The sequence below is a fragment of the Pinus tabuliformis genome, chromosome 3_1 (genome assembly GCF_031772625.1).
Source record: "Pinus tabuliformis cultivar Carrire ecotype Pingquan chromosome 3_1, CPIR1, whole genome shotgun sequence".
NCBI lineage: Eukaryota > Viridiplantae > Streptophyta > Pinopsida > Pinales > Pinaceae > Pinus > Pinus tabuliformis.
This window is the reverse complement of record NC_142301.1, coordinates 839,443,893-839,466,125: the sequence shown is the minus strand read 5'-3', so window position 1 is coordinate 839,466,125 and position 22,233 is coordinate 839,443,893. Positions and strand designations below refer to the sequence as shown.

At 40.0% G+C, this 22,233-nt stretch overlaps 1 pseudogene; it reads right to left on the bottom strand.

Annotated features, from left to right (window-relative positions):
• Positions 1–19,350: 19,350 nt before the first annotated feature.
• LOC149190126 (cullin-1 pseudogene) lies at positions 19,351–21,567 on the bottom strand (annotated as a pseudogene).
• Between the last annotated feature and the right edge of the window lie 666 nt (positions 21,568–22,233).

Below are 22,233 nucleotides of genomic sequence, written 5' to 3'. Positions count from 1 at the left end.
TCCATGCTTTTCTTCAAAAATGTAAAGACAATGTTTTGGGCTGATGCTGTTCTATGTGCTGCATATATAAAGAATAGATGTCCATCTAGTGCTATAAGAAACAAGACTCCTTATGAATTGTGGTATGGACATGTTCCTTCGGTAAAACATCTCAGGATATTTGGTTCCACCTGTTATGCTTTAATACCAAAGGTACATAGAAACAAACTTGGTGCTAGAAGTCGTAAGTGTATCTTCCTGGGGTATTCAAACACATCTAAAGCATACCGCCTTTATGATGAAGTAAATAAAAAGTTTGTTTTATCTAGAGATGTCATTTTTCTTGAATCATCCAAATCTGATAGTGTTGTTGAGCGAAAACTTGATCGCTTGGATAGATTCACAAAACCGAAATCATTCCAAGAGTTTGATAATCAGATTCCACATCTTGAAGGGGGGATTCCTATACTAGATCAACATGTGGAATCTTCTTCTGAAGAACAATCTCCCCTGCATGACACTCCAACAACGGATGATGCTTTAAGTGATGTAATTGATAGAATTGGGAGACTCAATCTTGATTCAGACCCAACTCAATCAACAGAACAGCCTGGACCATCTCAGAAAGGTCCCCCAAAGTGGCTGACAAAGACACTTGAAAGTGTTCATCCTGATGAAATTGGAAAAACAGGAACCAGAAATACAAACCGACAAGATGGAGGTGATGTAGATAACTCTAATTCACCTGTTGATATGGATGTTACTTATGATTGTGAATTGAACTTGTCTACAGATTTTGAACCAACTTCCTTCAAAGAAGCTGCTTCTCATGATAAATGGAAAGAAGCGATGCAGAAGGAGTATGATGCCCTCATAAAGAATGGCACTTGGAAGCTGGTTGATCCTCCATTTGGAACCAAACCAATTGGCTGCAAGTGGGTCTACAAGAACAAGTACAAAGCTGATGGCTCACTTGACAAGCACAAATCTAGGCTTGTGGCAAAAGGTTTTGCACAGAAGGAAGGGGTCGATTATGAGGAAACTTTTTCTCCCACAGCAAAATGGGCCACCATCTGGACACTCTTTGCACTAGCTACTCAGAACGGTTGGAAAGTCCATCAAATGGATGTAAAAACTGCATTCTTGAATGGAGATCTAAAAGAGAATGTTTTTATGTCCCAACCTGAAGGATTTGCTGTGAAAGGACATGAACACAAAGTATGCAAACTTGTGAAGTCCTTGTATGGCCTCAAACAAGCACCACGAGCCTGGTATGAAAAACTAACTGAGCATCTTCTGAAACTCAACTTCAATCATTTTGATCTTGATGATGCAACTTTATTTGTCAAGAAAGTTGGCAAAACAGTTGTATATCTTGTGGTATATGTATATGATCTTTTAATGACAGGGAACAATGAAAGCTATATTGCATCCATAAAGAAAGAATTAGGAAAAATTTTTGAAATGACTGATTTGGGCTATGTTCATTACTATCTTGGCATTGAAGTAACCCAACATCCAAAGTCCATATTTCTTTCTCAAAAGAAATACATTGGAGATTTGTTAAACAGATTTGGCATGAAAGAGTGCAATCCCCTTTCTACTCCAATGGAACACAACTTGAAGCTCACATCTATTGAAGGAAAGGAGTTTGAGGATGCAACAAAGTATAGACAGCTTGTAGGAAGTCTCATCTACCTCACTACTACCAGACCAGACATTTCATTTACTGTTGGAATCCTCTCCAGGTTTATGCAAAAGCCTTGTGAGGGACATTGGTCTGCTGCAAAAAGAGTTCTAAGGTACTTGAAGGGAACTCAAGACCTTGGAATCAAGTATACACAGGTGGACGACTTCAACTTGATTGGATACTCTGATTCAGACTTCGATGGAGACAAAGAAACTGGGGTATCTACTTCAGGATATGCTATGAGTCTTGGATCAGGAGTTGTCTCCTGGAGATCACGCAAACAATCAGTACCAGCAGATTCCACAACAGAAGCAGAATACGTGGCAGCAGCTGAAGCAACGAAAGAAATTGTGTGGCTCAGGAAAATTCTTGAAGATTTGCAAGTAAAACAAATACAATCTACTCCACTCATGATTGATAACACATCTGCAATAAAGTTGGCCAAGAATCCAAAGTTCCATGATCGTACTAAGCACATCAATACTAAATATCATTTGATCCGACATCATGTTGAGGCCAAAACAATCCATCTCCGTCATTGTTCCACAAACGAGCAAATTGCAGACATCTTCACCAAAGCGCTTGGAAGAGAAAAGCTTGAAAGATTCAGAACGATGCTTGGACTCAACAACATCCCTTCAGATTAGGGGGGAATGTTGACACCTAATCCGAAACGGATGGGTGAACTGGACAGTCATCTAGAAGATGAACTGATCCGTTTTTATTCTTGTATATAAACATGAGTTACCTAATGAATAAGATCACTCAGTTTTCTCTCTTGTTCAATGTGGAGTTACCCTGGCCTGACAGTTTCCTATCTCCAGGAGGGTTTGCAGAAGAATTTTCAGGTGATGAATCCTCTTGTTTCTTCTTCTTCCCTTTGTTTTTCTTCTTGCCTCCTGGTTGCTTGGTTTCTTTGCCTTTATCAGTTGAGACGACATTTACTTTTGAGGTGAGAAGTTCTTCTTTTGCATTTTGACTGGAAATCTTACGGGCCTTTTTAGATGTAGCCTTTATCGATTTCGTGTCTGTTTTACCAATCACGCCATCGCTGACATGAGAGTCATTGTTTGATTTAGGAGGAGGAACGGAAAATTTCAGTCTGGGAGCATCAGAGATTTTATCATAGAGCATGCCAGACTGGGTATAAATCAAGTCTATATATTGTGCACGAGCAATAACTTGTTCTTCAGTGACGACTTCTCCTTTTGCCACATCTTCTGTAATGGAAGGTAACAATGACTTAATAAACCATTCAGCTAAAAGCTGATCAGGAACATACATTTTTACCATTCTACGACGACGTCGCCACTCATGAATATGATCGGATATGTGAGTGGCCGTTGTTTGCTTGAAATTGGTAAGAATTTATGTTCCTGTTTCATACCTTATCGGTAACTGAAAATGGGTTAAAAAGGTTGTGGCTAGGGCACTGAAGTTGTCAAACGAAGCTCTGGGTAACTCGATATACCACTTTGCTACTGGACCAGTTAACGTCCTTTGAAAAAAGCGAAGCCTAATCGAATCATCGTTTAGGGTGTTTGATGAACACTACAGATGAAATGTCATCACATGATTCGACGGGTCTTCACCCAGATTTCCATTAAATTTAGGGATATCTTACGGAATTTTATGCGAAATTGTTGGCCACCAAGGAGCGTAAGCAATTGGATCGTTCGTTAACCGATTTAGATCTGGTAACTCCAAAGTTGCCACGAAGGGTAACTGTTGATTCAGGCCATTTGGCGAAGCATACCCAGGGTATGATGGGATTGCCTGAGCAGTTGGTCTTTGCATACCAGCATAATGCAATTGATGCTGGTAACTTTGGTAAGGTTGATGGGCATAACCATTGTAGAGTGGTTGATTTTGATCGTGTTGAATATACGGCTGCCCACTATTTGCAAAGATTTGTTGCTCAGATCCTTGGTACACTTGTTGGAATTGCGGTTGTTGATATTGCACCAGCCATGGTTGTGCAGCCAAGTGTTGTTGTCCAATACTGACCGTTTGACCAAGATGAGGGGTAATTGTACCCGTTTGGGCCTATGTCATTCCACTAGTTGGTGATTGTGGTTGAGTCTCAGGGACAAGAGGCTGTTGCACTGCAACCTGAGAAACCTGAGGTTGGCATACAACAGGCAACGCTTGTACTTGCGACACCGTCACAATAGCCGGCGTAGCCGGTATATTTGACATAGGTAAACATTGTTTCATCAAATATACAACTCTTGGTTGTTGAGGTAGTATTGTCACCCAACCGCTAGATGTAATTCCAGCATAACCTGAATTTTGTTGTGAACTCACGTACGGTTGTCCTCCTAGAGGAGACAATGAAAGGGTATATTGCCCCCCATAGGGCGGTAATCTGGTACTCAAAGGAATTGCTTGTCTTGGAGAACCAGACTGCCGAAATTGACACCCTGAAGGATCAATGTGCTGAGACTCAACATAAGAGTTCCCGGATACTATTCCGGATGAACAAACAGGAACAGACCATATTGTCGAAATAGCCCCTGAGTGGGCCCCTTCTAATGATTGAGAGCTAGTCGGGACAGATGGTATGCCAGCGAACATTGCTGGAGTGACGGCAGGAGGTTCTGTCATCGCTGCATCGAATGACACAGTCCTAGATGTTGACGGTTGTTCAGACATTTCTAGTCTATCCAAAAGATTGCCTAGAGATTCTATAGGAGCTTCCGATGATGGTAGACTAATTTCTGATGTAGAAGGATATAGAGTGATCCCGACTCCTAATCGCGATGGAGTACTAGATGGAGGATCCTCCACAATCTCTTCTATAGCAATCAGACTAGGTGGAAGAGGTAGACCATCAGGTCCGTAAAATATTTCTGGTGCCGAAGAAGGTATAGAATCTGCAGCGACAAATGTTTGGGTAATAACACCTTTTGAATCAGCTGTAGATGGAGCTGGTTCAGTAATACAAGTGTTTACCTTCACACTAGGATCAGTTCTACTGTCCTTTGGTGGCTGTTGAACTTCTTCTGTAAAGGCAGGGATACCAGAAATGTTTGGAGTAACCAAAGTCTCTGATAGTGTTGGAACACTTGTTCTAACTTTACCAGGGGATTTGGAACCAGTTAAACGAGTTCGCGTTGTCTGTAACAGTTTCGACTCTGGAGACAAAGATGGTTGACTCGTAAGCCTCCGCGAACGACGGGGTTTCAATTGACTTTCTTCCATGATTGCGGATTACTCGATCAACTAAAAATCAAAGGGGAAGTATGTTTCCGAATTAGATGAATTTTATACGCTTTGACACAACTTGTTTTTTCAATTTTTAAGAGTCGAGAAAAAACAAAAGATGACTCTAGTCGCCTTGGATTTTTAATGAGCCTGAAGTGACAAGAGCTCAGATGGACCTTTTCCTTTAAGGAGTCTAAAAAGGAATGAAAGAGACTGCTCTAGAAATCTAGAAAGAGGGATTACCAAACCAATCGCAAAGCTGTAAAATACTTTTTACGGTATGGCAATCAATCTTCCTGAATGCTGTGTTCAGTGCATTGCGATTGATAGGGCGATAGACACGGCTTCCTATGGATAAAGGATAAAGCCTATTATGGTCTCCCAATATATACTTGACGGTATGTGGGAGAACAAGTCTGTACTGGCACTTATCGTCTCAAAGTGGATGAATCACCCAACCAACAGTGAAAACAACAGTTACCAGGCTTTACGACACCGAAATACATCTCTAGCCTAGACTTCTAAATGTTGTGCGTTAGGTTCCAAAGCATTTTTAGATTCATTAAATTTATTTTACAGTTGATCTTGCTTAAGAAATTTTCCTTTCAGGTTCACCACATGATGTAGATGTACAATTCCTAAAATGCAATCTAAGATGATAAACAGTCGTTTAATCTCCTTTTTGCAATGAAAATCCTAGCTACTAAGGAAAGAGAGATGGTGTTCTTTCAACATAGAGCAGAAAGCACACACTATATGCACTGTCCTAAATCAAACCAACAAACAGCCTAAATGAAAATGCATATGCATGTATTTGTTTTCAGCCTTCTTAATGTGTGAATGATAAAAAGAAAGCTAAGCGCAAATCTGAATTGACAATGACGACACTTTGCAATTTCGAAATGAAAACTTGCTTTCGACACTTGAAAAACTACTAATTCAAATCAAATACAAGAGTAACCGTGTAATCAACTATCAAGAACAATCAGATTCTCTTATATGACTGAAAACGACACTTGCGACACTTTCAAATCTAGAAACGACAGTACAATTATGCTACTTCTTTGTAAAAGAGAACTGAAAATGGCTCAAAATACATAAAAACATTTACAGTCCTTTGCACAATGGAGGCAGAATAATGGCAAGGAAGGGGGTTTCGACAGAGGTGTACTGACTACAGGCAGCAAAACTCTTGAATAGATCTGAAAAGAGTGAACACAGAAACCAAAATCTAGGAGCAGGAAAGGCCTTGTCTAATCAGCGCAACTGTAACACAGTGAAAAAGAGATGCAGCACACCTACTACACTCAGGAAGTGCGATGCATCTAGGATTCACAGAAGAGACAATGCGCTAGACCAAGGACGAGACTTTAACTGGGTTCCGGGTCACAGTTTGCAGCTCAGTTTAGGGATTTAGGCCGAGCAAGTGGTAATCAGTAAATCAATCACAGGGGTAGATCTAAAGAGGTTACTAGAGCCACCACAAGGGCAATTAGAGAGCTTGTAAATCAATTGTTTAGTTCATAAACAAAACCCGGAGATAGACTGAAGCAGCATTGATCTACTTTGTACTTGCATAGCAAATGCAGTTCGAAGGCTAGCTGGCTTAACTTCAAGCTCTGTCTGTAAGTTTATAAAGCAAACAACTGTAGATAAACAAACAATCTATTCGCTCCCCAGCGGAGTTGCCATTTTGTTATCGGGAAAACTAGTGTCTACGCAGAGCTGCTAGTCCCACTAAGGTTGGTAGCTACCTTAGAAACAAACAAACTAAAATTACTTTCGTTTTCCTTTATGAGAAATAGATAAGAGGGGAATAAGGAGACCAACCTCCGTCTTGTGCTTGGTTCCTTGCTTGATTCCTCTCCCTTCTGATAGATCTTTTCCACTCACTTCCTCGTCTACCCAGCTTCAAAGAGCACCTGTAGAATCAAAGCAGCATAACACTATCCAAGAACATAGATCTATTATCATAAACAATATAGGACCAGATATATATTGACCACACAAATGCATATAACATCAATCATACAAGAATGTGGAGGAAAACTTGAATAGCTTTATTGATAATCAAGAAAGAGCAAAGAGGATTACAACCAATTGTTCTGACCCAGCATCATCCTCTCAGCAAGAAAGCCCTTCTTCACCTCATGAAAAGCTTAGATCACCCAACACTATGATATTGCATCAAGAAACCAACAACACTTCCTTACAAGATACAAAATTCCAGCCTCTGGATCTCTGGGATGAGGGATCCATATATAGATGTTTGCAAGGGGGGTGAGCAGCTTTTGAGATTTGATTAGTGTCCTCTCTTTGATAGTTCTTGATTCCACTTGGATATTGATGATTTCTTACTCATCCCTGGGCAAATGCAGAGAGGCAAGTGTCGCAGGAGAAGTTTCTAGAAGATTCCATGATCCTCCACCCTGCAGATTGACCCTGCCATTTGTCCACTCTCGCCCATCGCACCCCATAGAAGGGATTTTCAAGATGCATCACACCTGCTGTGTGTATTTAGGTGGGATGCAGCGCACTTTGACCATGGAGCAGGTGAGATGGTCCAGTTTTGACCAGTTCTAAGCAGTTTTTCATGGAGAACTTCTGGAAGAATATGTAATCAGTTGACCTTGTTCTTTTAGAGGTTGGAACAACACTTTTAGGGACTTAAGAGCCCTTGGTTTATGGAAATTTATGATTGGGGTTGCAGTGCCCAAAAATGTCTATAACAATCTGGTCATGCTACTCCTTCAAAAACACATAGGCATACGAACCTCGATCACCCTTGTTGGAGTGGTGTTGCTTCCCATCTTATACTAGACTTATACTTTTCTTATATAGATTACTTATGGTATCAATATCAAGTAAGTATCTTATACTCCATTATTCTCCCTTTCATACTCTAAGCATTCTATGATACTCTCAACAAAATATTCTACTTCCTTCATTTGGGTTGCTTATTTGGTGAGGGGTTGGTCGAGCGTTCAAACCCTCTCCTTGACAGTCGAGCGTTCTTACGCACCCTCACCCATATGAATGAGTGAGCGACTCCATCCGTCTCCTTTTAGTCCTACCAGGGGCATCCTCTCCTTAACAGTCGAGCCATGCTTACGCACCCTCTCTTTTTCAGTTGAGTCATGCTTACGCATCCTTGCCCGATGTGGACAAGCTATTTCATTCCTTACCCTTGGAATTTATTTACTTATTCATCCTAGGACATGGAATTATCCCCAACCCATTACCTTAGATTAGAAGTACCAGATTGGATGGGGTAGAATAGCCCAGGAAGGACTTTTAGTTGCATGCTCTTGCAAGGAAAGGATTATGGTACCGAGGAGGGAAGGATGGCTTTACCTTTAGCTTAGATCATGTAAGAACTGCTGGAACATTTAGTTTATGGAATGGATGGGAGGGGAGATCCTGGGAAATAAAGCTGATATCCTCGGAACTGCCAAATGGATAGATTTATTGATTGATTACAGCCAGAACGAAACACGAATTGAACGGATGGACTAGATAGATGGGATGCATGGGCCATTAGCCAAGAGGGAGAACTTTCGTAGCTCACCATGCTCCCGCAGGATAGGATAGAAGCCAATAAGATAGGGTTTACTTTAGCATATAGAGTGGAAGAACTGCTGGATTGATTAGACACATCCTAAACTGATTAGAACATGGATGGCATGGTTGGATGGACGAATGGATAAGTTGAATGGATGGGAGGAAGGAGGGGATTGTTGGGATGGATTTTTGAGTAGCCCATAGCATAGGACAGTTTACTTTTAGCTGATATCGTCTTACTCCTAGCCGGATTCAATTAAAGAAGGCGCAGTTCTGAAGATCCCACACCAGTTGGTCCAACTTGTCTAACTGACATAGCTAAAGTAGGCACATGATAACTTGAAGAAGAGAAGGTTCCTCTAGCATATTCAACTGAAGATTAGGTGAGTTTCCCAAGAAGTGAAGTGGTTCTGGTTGATATAAAAAACCTGATCACAGATGTTGTTTATTCTATAGAAAACCCTTATTTATTTGAGGTCCAAGGCATAAGAAAGAAAATCATATATAAAGGCTCGATCCAAGATAACATAAATTGGCGGCTTTATTGGAAGAACCCCATCATTTTCAAAAGGCACCAAACACGGAGTGGTCTGGTCGATCTCAAAAAGCTTCTGACGTAGCCAGTGAAAGAATGAAGCTTGGAATGAATGAATTTCCAAAAAGAATGAAATTCTGACAATACGACAGAGCAAGATCTAGCTACTTTTTCATGTGTCTTGCCAAGCGGCTTCATTCAGGGTCCTCTAGTCAGGGGGAAAGTAGCATCTACTAGCGCAGGAAGTCACTATCCAACCTTCGGTTTGGTTTCAGCGCATTTAGTCGTCCCGTAAAAAGCTGCTGCTTGGCTAACCCGCTCGCTGATACAGTGCTCAGTGTCAGTCATGTATCCAGTGTGGGCTCAGAGTTCACCTTCCTTTTGAGGAGATTTGACAGACATCTTTTGGGGGGTTGATCTGCAACCTGTCCTTTGAACTGGAAGATGAAAGGAAGGAAGTGGAACTATTGGTGAGCCCAACGCCTACCGAGAACTAGTCGTTCCTACTCCACTAACAAAGTTTTCCTCGCTCCACGAGCCCCCATAAGCTCTTAGATGCTACTCTATGCTTAGTTAGCTCTATCCTCAGGTGTACTCTTGGAGGTGCTATTGTTGCCTACTACCGCTGGGAAAGAAACAAAGAAACACAGTGCATGCCCTACCACTGCTACTGCATCGATTTAAGTGTGCTACTGCTACTTCATTTATTTAAGTGCACTGCTTTTGTTACGCTTGTGATGCCTACTCCTTAGATGGGGTTAGCTTTATCCTTAGGTCCTACTCTTTAGTCAGCTCTATATTGTTAGAAAGTGCCCTATTCATTCTATGCATCAGAAAAGCTACTGCTATTATATACTACCTACTGAACTACATGCACTGCTTTGCCTACTGTGCACTGTGTTACCTCTTGCTTTTGGTTAGCTCTATGTAGGTCTATCTTTGTAGCTCTACTGCCCTATTGAAGTGAGAACAACTACTGCTACTACCTACAGCTATGCAAGTGAGAAGCCTCCCTACAAAATCCCTTTTCTCGCTCTTCTTGTCCCTATTGAGTGAGATGAGATGCCACTCCTGAGATAGGATAGATAGTTAGCTCTTTGCTAGCTCCTCGTTAGCTCTTCGTAGCTACTTAGATGTTACTCTTGATAAGAGGGTTGGCTACCTTTTAAGAGGTTCTTTCTCCTTTGTAGCTTGTAGCTCTTGATAAAAAAATAGATGGCTAGCTTTGAAGATGCTTTCTCTTTTTTTTCACTTTCTTCTTATAGCTCTTTCTTTTGCAGCTCCTATGCAAGTCAGAACAGATACTGGTAGCTACTACCTACTGATAGGAGAGGTAGCTACTTTCAGGAAGAAATAACTCACAAGGAAACATCTGCAGAACAACGACTGTCTAGTCAGAACAACTCCTTGCTAATTCTTGCTCAGCAGCGAGAATACAAAGCACTACTCAGAAGAACAACTACTTCCTTCTAGCTACACCTACTCGTTTCATTCATGCAAGACAACAACTACTAGATAAAGTGAAGAACTCCAAGAATCGGCGCTATTCACTACTATAGCTAGGAACTAAGTAGCTATGGAAGTGATACACCTGCTATGAAAGTGATACAACAACCATAGCAGCTATCAAAGCGATAGATACACCTACACCTATTCCTTATAGCTATCAAAGTGAAACACCTACTCCTGCTACGTTTAGCTATCAAAGCGAAACAACTATTGTACTGTGCTACTGCTACTGATACAAATACCGATGATATGACTCTCCCTTAGACCTAATATCTTACATACCTGATTGTTAGGTGTGTCAGGTGTCAGTGATCAACAAGGGTCAAAAAGAGCCCTCATAGGCTACTCTATGCATCTTGTTGCTTATCGACAATCCCACAAAAAACCTATAATAAGGCACCTACTAAGCTCCTATCCATAAGCCAACAAAGAACCTATTTCCCAAGTAAGGAAAAGAAGGAAAGGTACCTATTTCCCAACTAAGGGAAGGAGGAACCTATGTCCCAACTAAAAGCACTCCTTCTTGTGTAGCTCAATGCTTTGAAGTGAAGCACCTTCTCTTGAGTGAGGAAGAACTCCTAGCTATACTTGTAGCTTTACTTTTAGGGAATCAACAAGCTCCAGGAGGAAACCTATTCAAAGGTATTTCAAATCCTAGCTAGGTGTAGCTAATCGACAATACAACTAGAAAAAAGAACTCCTAACTTTGTGTACTACTTATTCTGCTCTTCTGGGAAAGTTGGGTGATAGGTTGGGATAGTAGGCTCCCATGCTATGAGGTGGCCTCTGGGGACGGGACTGGAACCCAGCCCATGAATGGGGTGTCTCCAACCAAAAATGACTATTGACTCGTCGTTGATTGAGAGGCCAGATGAGAAATGTATCGACTGACCTAATTAAGAGGCTTTGGAACGTTGCTAAAGCCCATTTCAAGAAGGTTAGAGCTGATGGAAGTTGACTTTCACTCTACTTTCAGTACCACATGATTGTGGCTTAGAGGGGCTTGCTCATCAACCCAACTCAATGCCTACAGTATGAGTGGTCCCAACCTAAAATCAGACCAGCTCGTTCTGACTAAGAAGTTAGGAACCCGGAACTGGCTTGCCTCGCTCAACGACTTCCACCAGCCCGTAGTACCTGAGGCGAGTGGGTCAAAGGGGCCAGCACGTGGATCCCAATCCACAAAGTGGATTGTCGATCTTAAATTTAAGATGGGCAGTTAGGGAAGATGGAAGCTGACTTGCCTAGGCTAAGTAGGTTCCACTGTTCAGGTGGGCCCCTAGGGGAGGCAGGCTTCTCACTTGCATAGCTGTAGGTAGTAGCAGTAGCTATTCTCACTTCAATAGGGCAGTAGAGCTACAAAGATAGAGCTACATAGAGCTAACCAAAAGCAAGAGGTAACACAGTGCACAGTAGGCAAAGCAGTGCATGCAGTTCAATAGGTAGTATATAATAGCAGTAGCTTTTCTCATGCATAGAATGAGTAGGGCGCTTTTTAACAATATAGAGTTGACTAAAGAGTAAGACCTAAGGATAAATCTAACCTCATCTAAGGAGTAGGCATCACAAAAGTAACAAAAGTAGTGCACTAAAATAAATGCAGTAGTAGTAGTGCACTTAAATCGATGCAGTAGCAGTGGTAGGGCATGCACTGTGTTTGTTTGTTTCTTTCATAGCGGTAGTAGGAAACAGTAGCACCTCCAAGAGTACACCTGAGGATAGAGCTAACTAAGCATAGAGTAGAATCTAAGAGCCTATGGGGTCTCGTGGAGCGAGGAAAACTTTGTAAGTGGAGTAGGAACGGCTGGTTCTCAGTAGGCATTGCGCTCACCAATAGTTCCACTTCATTCCTTTCATCTTCTAGTTCAAAGGATAGGTCACAGATCAACCCCCCAAAAGAGGTTTGTCAAATCTCCTCAAAAGGAAGGTGAACTCTGAGCCCACGTGGGATACATGACTGATACTGAGCGTTGTAGCAGCAAGCAGGTTAGCCAAGCAGCAGCTTCTTACGGGACAACTAAGTGCGCTAAAACCAAACCGAAGGTTGGATAGTGACTTCCTATGCTAGTAGACACTACTTTCCCCCTGACTGGAGGATCCCGAATGAAGCCGCTTGGCAAGACACATGAAAAAGTAGCGAGATCTTGCTCTGTCATATTGTCTGAATTTAATTCTTTTTGGAAATTCATTCATTCCAAGCTTCATTCTTTCACTAGAACAAGTTCTCCTCTAAGATCTTTGAGAGTTCTTCTTTCTCTTCCAAGAGATGAGAGGATCACCCAGAAACAAAAAATAGCCCGGTAAGCAGCCCTACTAGGTATTTCCTTTGTCAGTCTAGGTTGTCTCCCCCTTAGGGGCGCTGTTACGTGGTGAAATTGCTAAGGTTCAATTCCTTTCGTGGTATAGCTTGGAAGTATGAAGGTGTTTGCGCGATGACGAAATGCAGCTTAGTCATGAGGTGTCTAAATCACGTGGTAAGCGCGAGGACATGGTGATTTGGAAACCGGAGAAAGACTTGGTTGGACTGTGATGTAATGATGGGATTAGTCCTATCCTAGTGTCCTAAGGCCCGCTTCATGTTCCCTTTGATTCGAATTATGGATCTAATTGATATGGTCAATCCCAGCTTCGTTCAATGCCAGGCGTAATGAGTATAATACAGGGACCTCAAAATAGATTCTTTTCACTCTATGAACTTTTAGGTGTATGAAGTGTCATATTTTACTTTTGGAGCGATAGAAGAGACTCTATTTGAGTCAATCTATGCCCGATCAAGGCGGACCTACGTCAAAGTAACCTTTTGAATAACTTTGGGGTTGCTTCCAAAGGGTAAAAATTTGGAGCACACGGAGCCATATTAGTATCTTACAGGAAAGAGGGGAATGGCAGACTAACCGATCTTTCCATCAGTTAATGAAATAACCCAATGCGAGAAAATGCATGTTGGGTTCTTGGAACAGTTCAAATTATTTTGATAATAAGAACTTTGATCTGTTCTACTGAGAAGGTCTACGGTTCGAGCCCGTATAGCCCTATAGATTCCACTAAATGATACTACTTATATATATCCCCTCATAGTTTGTCCCTATGACTTGGCCTTGAAAAGTCTTTCAGATCATATCAATCTCATGCCCTTATCGAGATCGATGGATGGGAGTATTGGACTAGAGCAGGCATATTAGTATTTTGGATCGATCGAGATTGATCTGATCCCAGATGATCAAACCTATAAACTCTTTTTATTTTATTTTTTTATCACTAGTTCTTCGAAAATTCAAGAGTTCTCTCGAATATCATATGTTCCAAACAATCCATAGAGCAGTCAAAGTATCAATCAGACATGTGACTTTTAGCTCCATCCAAACGCAACGCATTCCGTTGGGGTGAGGTGGTGAGCGATGGAAGATATATTTCTATTACTTTTATGTATTTCATGCTTGGCACGGTTAATCATTTCAATGGATATCTATATCTTATTGACCTTTCAGTTCTTATTCATTTCATGGGGAGGAATATATTACCTTGAATCAAGTTCTTATTCCTTGGATAGCTACACCTCTCCTTATCTTATTCATTGAGAGGGGGAGGATATCACCTTGAAGGAATTTATTATTCTTATTCCTGGAAGGGATATCACCTGGAAGTTCTTATTCTATGGATGTGGGTAAAAGCCTTTCACCTTGATCTATGTCTTTTCCTTGAGATAGCTACACCTTGATCTTGCTCTGCTTGTTCGTGTGCCATAGATTGGGTTAGACCCTATTGATTGGACACTATTGATCGATGGTACGAGATGATAGAAGCAGTCCTAGTTATTGATTCATTCATTCCAGAGCTATTGAGGGTGGGTTAGACCATTTCATGGTTCACACAACTTGCTTCATTCGATTGCTTGGGGGTTCTGGTTCACACAGCATGGTTCCTACTACTGTTGTCCTTACTTATTCCTCTAGTGATGGGGCTACTGTTTGACTTGACTCTCTAATGGATTAATAAAAAACAGGCATGGGGTCAACTGAGTTAACTAGGTATGGATCTGCTTTTGTTTCATTGGTTGATGCCAGTGGTTGCCCGTGACTTATTTCATATGGTTCATTGAGCCTGAGCCCTGCAACTGAATCTACACTTGGCACTGGAACCCATGCCTTTGCTTCTTGATCAGAAAAAAATTGCTAAATCTACACCCGTAACCGGATCTACAACATCTATCTTTGCTGGTGATGCTTAACTTGTTACTGTAGCTGTCGTAGCTTCTGTTGTTGGTATTTATGTTCCCTCCACCACTTTAGTCTCTACATATGACTCTGCCTTTGCTGGTCAATCTGATTCTGATGGGTGTACATCTATGGATCCTGCCTGTGCATTGGATCACCAGATAAGGCTAGCAGGTGGTAGGTAAGGTTGGTGGATTTCTGGCTGCGGTAGTGGTAGTGGCTGGAGGGATTAGGGACTCCAGGGTCTGTCTTGCCAGGTAGTGTTAGGTCCCAAGCTATGAAGTGGTCGTCTGGGGAAAGGACTGGAACCCAGCCCACGAATGGGGTGTCTCCAACCAAAAATGACTACTGACTCGTCGTCAATCGAGAGGCCAGATGAGAAATCTATCGACTGACCTAATTAAGAGGCTCTAGAATGTCTCTAAAGCCCATTTCAAGAAGGTTAGGGCTAATGGAAGCGAACTTTCTCTCGACTTTGAGATAACCACACGATCGTGGATCCAAGGGGCCTGCTCATCTACCCAGCTCAATGCCTACAGTATGAGTGGTCCCAACCTAAAATCTGACCCGCTCGTTCTGACTAAGATGTTAGGGACCCAGAACTGGCTTGCCTCCGTCCACGATTACCACCAGCCCATACTAGAGGCCAGTGGGTCAGAGGGGCCATCACATGGATCCCAATCTACAAAGTGGACTATCGATCTTAAATTTAAGATGGGCGGTTAGGGAAGATGGAAGCTGACTTGCCTAGCTAAGGATGGATCCACTTTTTAGGTGGGCCACTATGGGAAAGCTCATCAACCCAGCCACTGGCGGTCCCGACCTCATCTGAGACTCCATAAATAAATCAAACTAGAAAAATTAAACTCGCTCTCGGGAGATGCACAGGTCCCTTCTCCCTCTTCAAGGGGTGGGGGGTATCTCTTTTCTCTCTCTCTCTTTTTTTCTCGTTACCATAAAGGGGGACAAAAGGGGGTATTGACTTTGGGGCTTCATGGGAGTATAGCACCAAAATGGTGAAAATAAATCTTACGACTCACATTTTTTTAAATTTAACACTATTCTGGTGTTATTGAGTAGTATATGCACTAGTGCTCCAGAGTTACTTTTTATTTAAAAAAATAACCCTCGAACAGTGCAGCTCCACAGTACACCCTATTTTTTACAAATCGGGGCTTTCGTAAAAAGGGAACGCTGGTGTTTTATGTGACTATAACACCAAAATGGTAAAAATGAATTTTACGACCAACATTTTTTTTTATTTAGCCCTTGTTTGGTGCTATCAATTAATATATGCACTGGATCTCACTACTTACTCAATGCATCGTTGTTTTTATTTTTATAAAAAATAACCCTGCCACAGTGCACTATTGTTTGTTAAGCATCGGGCATACAATTCTATTAACTGAACTGGTGCTTATTTTATACAAAGTATACTGCCATTTGTAAATTAAAAACTATTCCATGTGCACCATGTTGTTTATGCACCAAGGCTATCATAAATAGGGATAACATCGATGCTTCATTACAATATAGCATCAATATGATCAAAATTAATTTTACGACTAATATTTTTTTAAATTTAACCCTTTTCTAGTGCTATTGAGTAGTGTGCGAACAATGCAAATATTCTATTCAGAGCACCATCGGTTTTTTATTTTTACAAAAATTAACCCTTCCATGGTGCACAATTGCATATTAAGCACTAGGTTGTACAATTCTATTAACAACACCAATGCATATTATCTAAGAAGTGCACCGACATTTTTAAAATTAAAAATCCTACCACGGTGCACTATGTTTTTTACACACTGGGGCTTTCGTAAACAATTATTGGACCGGTGCTTCGTGAGAGTATAACACCAAAATGGTGAAAATGAATTTTACAACTAACATCTTTTTTTAATTTAACCTTTGTTTGGTGCTATTGAATAGTATATGCACATGTGCACCTTATATATGCAGCGGACTGTTGTTTTTATCTGTATAAAAAACAACCATGTAATGGTGCACCATTTTCTATTAAGCATTGGGGCCTTTAGTTCAATTAATGACACTAGTGCATTCAATATAAGAAGCACACCGCTATTTTTAAATTAAAAACCCCACAAAGGTAAACCATATTGTTTATGCACTAGGGCATTTGTATATGGGTTTATCATTGTGGTGTCATGAGAGTATAGCTCTGGATATATATATATATATATAGGGCGCCTTATGTACTTAACACAGTTATATATATATATATATATATATATATATATATATATATATATATATATATATAACTTTTCCATGATGCACCATATGTTATTAAGCACCGGTGCATCTAGTTATAGTAACCCATCGATGCATTAGTGTATTATAGACACACCATTAAAAACATCCACCCCCCCAACTCCACTAGTGACCTCCGCTATAAATATATTTTTGGGCTATTTTCATATGGGATTCCTCAAAACCCTCACTAGAGTGTATTTTCCTTGTTGTGGAGGAAAAATAATTTATAGCCTTGAGCATCAAGAAAGGAAGTGCGAAGAGTAAAGACCATAGGGTTGAGGAAAGCAGGGCTATGAGGGAGTTCTTAGAAGAAGAACATGTTAGAGCTTCCAAGAAGCACCCTATGCCAATATCATAGTTTGAGTCTTGGTTAGTTCGCAACTGGGTCAATAAGTAGGATGATGAGGAGAAGAGACTAGGGTAAGTGGAGGCAGCCACTCAATCAGAGACACCCAATATAGGGAGAGTTAGAGCCAGGTCAGTAGACAAATTGTTTAAGGATGATCAGGAGAGAGTTGGACTTCCCAATACCACGTTTAGCCAAAGTAAGAAGCCACATAGATACACAAGGTACATGACACTTATGAGCGAGGTGATAAATTCAAATCATAAGAACATGGTTGGAAGAAAAAAGTCTTCAAATCAGATTCCGCAGTAAGAAGCCAAGAAGCATTCTAATTCATAAGGAGCAACTACAAAAACAGATAAAAGGGAGTGCTGAAAATGTAGCTAGCAAGCAAGGTCATCATGTGGCTTGTGCAACTGCATGAATAATAAATTACATAAAATCTAAATCTACAAAACAATCTAATTTACATAAAATCTAATTCTATATGTCGTGCAATAAATAATTAAAAACAATAGCTTTTCAACCAAGTCCACATATCGAGGTAAAGTAAAACGATTTGTTCAAATAAAATAAAATTGGTTCAAATTTTGGCACAAGAGACATGTCTAGCAGTAAATAATTAAAAACTATGGCCTTTCAACCACTTCCACATATCAAGGTAAAGTAAATCGATTTGTTTCAAATATAAGCTTATAATGATGACTCAAGAAGATGAGAGCCTAGGCAGCCAATAACACCATAAAAAATTAGATATAGAATAATCTAGAAAATAATAGTCAATGCATAACCCAAACTCGTTATATTACCGCTACATAAAATCAAATTCTACAAAACAATATGTTCCAAGAAGGACCCTCAGCCAATATCATAGTTTGAGTCTTGATTAGTTCGCAAGTGGGTCAATAAGTAGGATGATGAGGAGAAGAGACTAAGGTAAGTGGAGGCAGCCACTCAATGAGAGACTCCCAATATAGGGAGAGTTCGAGCCAGGTGAGTAGACAAATTGTTTAAGGATGATTAGGAAAGAGTTGGACCTCCCAATACCACATTTAGCCAAAGTAAGAAGCCACAAAGATACACGAGGTACATGACAGTTATGACTAAGGTGATAAATTCCGATCATAAGAACATAGTTGGAAGGAAAAGTCTTCAAATCAGATTCCACAGTAAGAAACCAAGAAGTATTCTAATTCATAGGGAGCAACTACAAAAACAGATAAAAAGGAGTACTGAAAATGTAGCAAGCAAGGTCATGTGGCTTGTGCAACTGCATGAATAATAATTTACATAAAATCTAATTCTACAAAACAATCTAATTTACATAAAATCTAATTCTATATGTCGTGCAGTAAATAATTAAAAACCATAACTTTTCAATCAAGTCCACATATCGAGGTAAAGTAAAACAGTTTGTTTCAAATAAAATTGGTTCAAATTTTGGCACAAGAGACATGTCTAGCAGCAAATAATTAAAAACTATGGCCTTTCAACCAATTCCACATATCAAGGTAAAGTAAAACGATTTGTTTCAAATAAAATTGGTTCAATTTTTGACAAAAGAGACGGGACAATCCATGGTTTAACTTCTGTTTCCAGCCAAATATAAGCTTATAATGATGACTCAAGAAGATGAGAGCCTAGGCAACCAATAACACCATAAGAAATAAGATATAAAATAATCTAGAAAATAATAGTCAATGCAGATACCAAACTCGTTATATCACGGCTACATAAAATCTAATTCTACAACGGCAGGAGTAATAATTTAGATAAAATCAAATTCCACAAAACAATACTCAATGCAGATACCAAACTCGTTATATCACGGCTACATAAAATCTAATTCTACAACGGCAGGAGTAATAATTTAGATAAAATCAAATTCTACAAAACGATATGTTCAAAGTCATTTGAAAAGTTTCGTATCCTGCAAATGAATGAGTTTCGTATCCTGCAAATGAATGACTGAAAATGTAGGGTTAAAACAATACCCGAAAATGATACCATGTATATTGAGCAATTTCTTTTATGCTATATATCGAATGATATTAGAATTTTCTTTGTCCCGTTCTATGAACTCCCTTGAAATCAGATCTTCAATCTGCTTCTGCATTAATTTAACTTTTGGTTTGAACGTGGCTTGCAGTTGCTCAACGCATTCAACGAATAATTCCTGACTGCTCAAGACTTTTCTAGCCTTCATCGTCCGAACTATTGCAGCATCGATGGCATGGCATCTATCGCCATCTACAACCTCGCTGACTCTCTTCTTCTCATCCATTTGTGGAAGTGAAATCTTAATCCTCGCAGATTTGCAGGTGAAGCTAGCATTGAATTCAAAACTATCAGTTTTTGTTATTGTTTGAGTCACCGGCTCCTTCAAAATAATCTTGTACTTTCCACATACAAATGAATGAAGCAGTCTAATAACATCCTCCTCTCGCAAATTTAATTGTGAACTGATTTCTTCACAGCTCAATCTTTCAAAATCATTGAACAATAAAAGCATGACTGCCTGGTTGGTTGATACTGCAATTTCTATTGGCTTAGTATCAAAGTTTCCTATAATTTTACAATTTCCCAAACAATACATCCATGTAAGTTTACGATGCTGATATTTTGTAGAGTAAAAGCCTTCATACGCCCTAATGCATTTAAGAATTTCCGCTGGTGGATTGAGGTTGAATAACTTGTAGGTTGGCCAGAACCCATTATTTAATACTGTAACAGTCAACTCTATTCCAGGATGCACATTTGAATAATCATGAAGATATGTGTTGAAGTCAAGTTGAGTCTCCCTTGCCAGTGTGAAATCATTAACCATGCCCTGCATCTTTGACGTTAGCTGGAGACCATATTGATCCTTTATCTTTGACAACATGGCTCGTTCATGGCTCTCATTTGCGCTTTTATGGTGTAGTAATCTGGAAGCTAGTTTTTTCCTGTAAAATTCAGCAAACAAATCTCTATCACTAACATACTGAAGGAGATTCGCCGCCTTTTCAAGAATACCCTCAATATGATCATCACTTAAACCGCTCTTTTTAAGCACGTTGTCACAAAATGTAGCCAGAAACTCTGCACATGTGCTTTCTTCGACTTTTTTATCACATATTACTTCAAATGCGTCCCTCAAGGCTTTATAAAAAATACTGCTTCTTTGAAATGCATCCACAACGTAACCACTACACTTATCATGCACTTCAATAATCTTCTCCACAAACTCATGTGCTGGAATGTCATCTATATTATTATTCTTGACAACATCTTCCACCCATTTAAATAATTTTATTCCTTCGCTGATTACATGCTGTTTAAAAATATTTGCAAAAGGTTCCAAGCTTTGAGGTATTCTACAGAACAGCCTGTACATTCTCGAAAGATCGTCTTTCTTGTCGTTTGTAAGCAAAACATGACACCCCGAATACTTATTTTCCAAAAGTTGAATATAGTAGCGGGAGAGGATTTCATTTTCTACTTTCTCTAATAACTTCTGCTCGCTGCTGGAATGCAAATAGTGAGCAACTCTTTCTTTCTCACGTCTCAAACATTCTTCGGCCTTTATCATATAGTCAGGACACGAATCCTCCTCTAATATCCATAATGAACCCTTCCTAGAGTAGTAAGCTCCAGTATCTTCCAACATGGGAGCTTCAAAGTCTTTTTGGTACAAATCCAAGCGATCCATTCCCATTTCCACAAAAAAATTCACAATGTTTCTCAACAAAGCGCGATCAATTTGTTCTCCCTCGCGCTCTCGATTAATCAACTCAATCACCACATTCTTCACATTAATCTTGATACCGTGATACACCACGTCACGGAAACACATCACTCCAACTTTTACTAGCGAAACCAGGGAGTTTTGCCTCACGAAGTAAAGATCCAAATAAAAGAACATATTTGAGATGAGTCTAACCAGCACCTTGTGATAATTTCCCCAACATTTCTCAACTTCTTTCAACAGGAACTGATCATGCACTTCCCCTAAAGCTGGCAATACTGTGACAGCAACGTATTCTTCCAATGAAATCCTGTACTTGTCATAGAGTTGTTGTGAGTACACATAAGGAGGCCTTTGGGTGCACATTTTGTACACAGTTGTATAAATGTTAATGTACTCCGTTACAGGGAAATCGCCTTTTAAATCTGTTTTGAGAATATTTATCAACTTTAGGATGCCATTCTGAATAATATCCCATCCTTCATTGAATTCTATAATACCTGTATCTGTTGACATCATCATCTTTTTCCAAGTGGTAACTGCCCGCCTTTCTTAGCCGTCACCTTCTGTCAAGCGACGTCTGCCAACGTTACAGAGAAGTCTTGCCGAACGCACAGAATGACAGGTAATGTAACCGGATTGTGTCGACTGCGCCTATTTGTGTTGGTCGCTTCCCATAAAACAAAAGAAATTGTGTCACATGGTGAGGAAGAAGAGAAGAACCATTTTGATATATTTATACGGAGATCGCCACTCCATATGGGACACCCAAATTTCTGGGCCGACAATTCGTGAAATAAATAAATTATGAACCATATAAACTTCCATCTCAAACTACCGTACACACCACCAATTTCTAATGAGGCGCAGAAAATTAAGCTAAAAGACTAACAATGTTATATTTCAATCCATGAAAAGTTAATTCGTGGGACTCTCCCTCATAGATTATGTCAAGTCAATTGCCAGTGTATGCATTGCCTTTGTCACACATTTACACTACACATTATCATACTCCTTTGAATGCAGATGAAGATAGGCCATGCAAAATATTATTAATGACCAAGTGGGGTTTCATAATTGAATCTATGAGAATATGGGATTATATGTGAAGATGAAGATAGGCCATGCAAAATATTATTAATGACCAAGTGGGTTTCATAATTGAATCTATGAGAATATGGGATT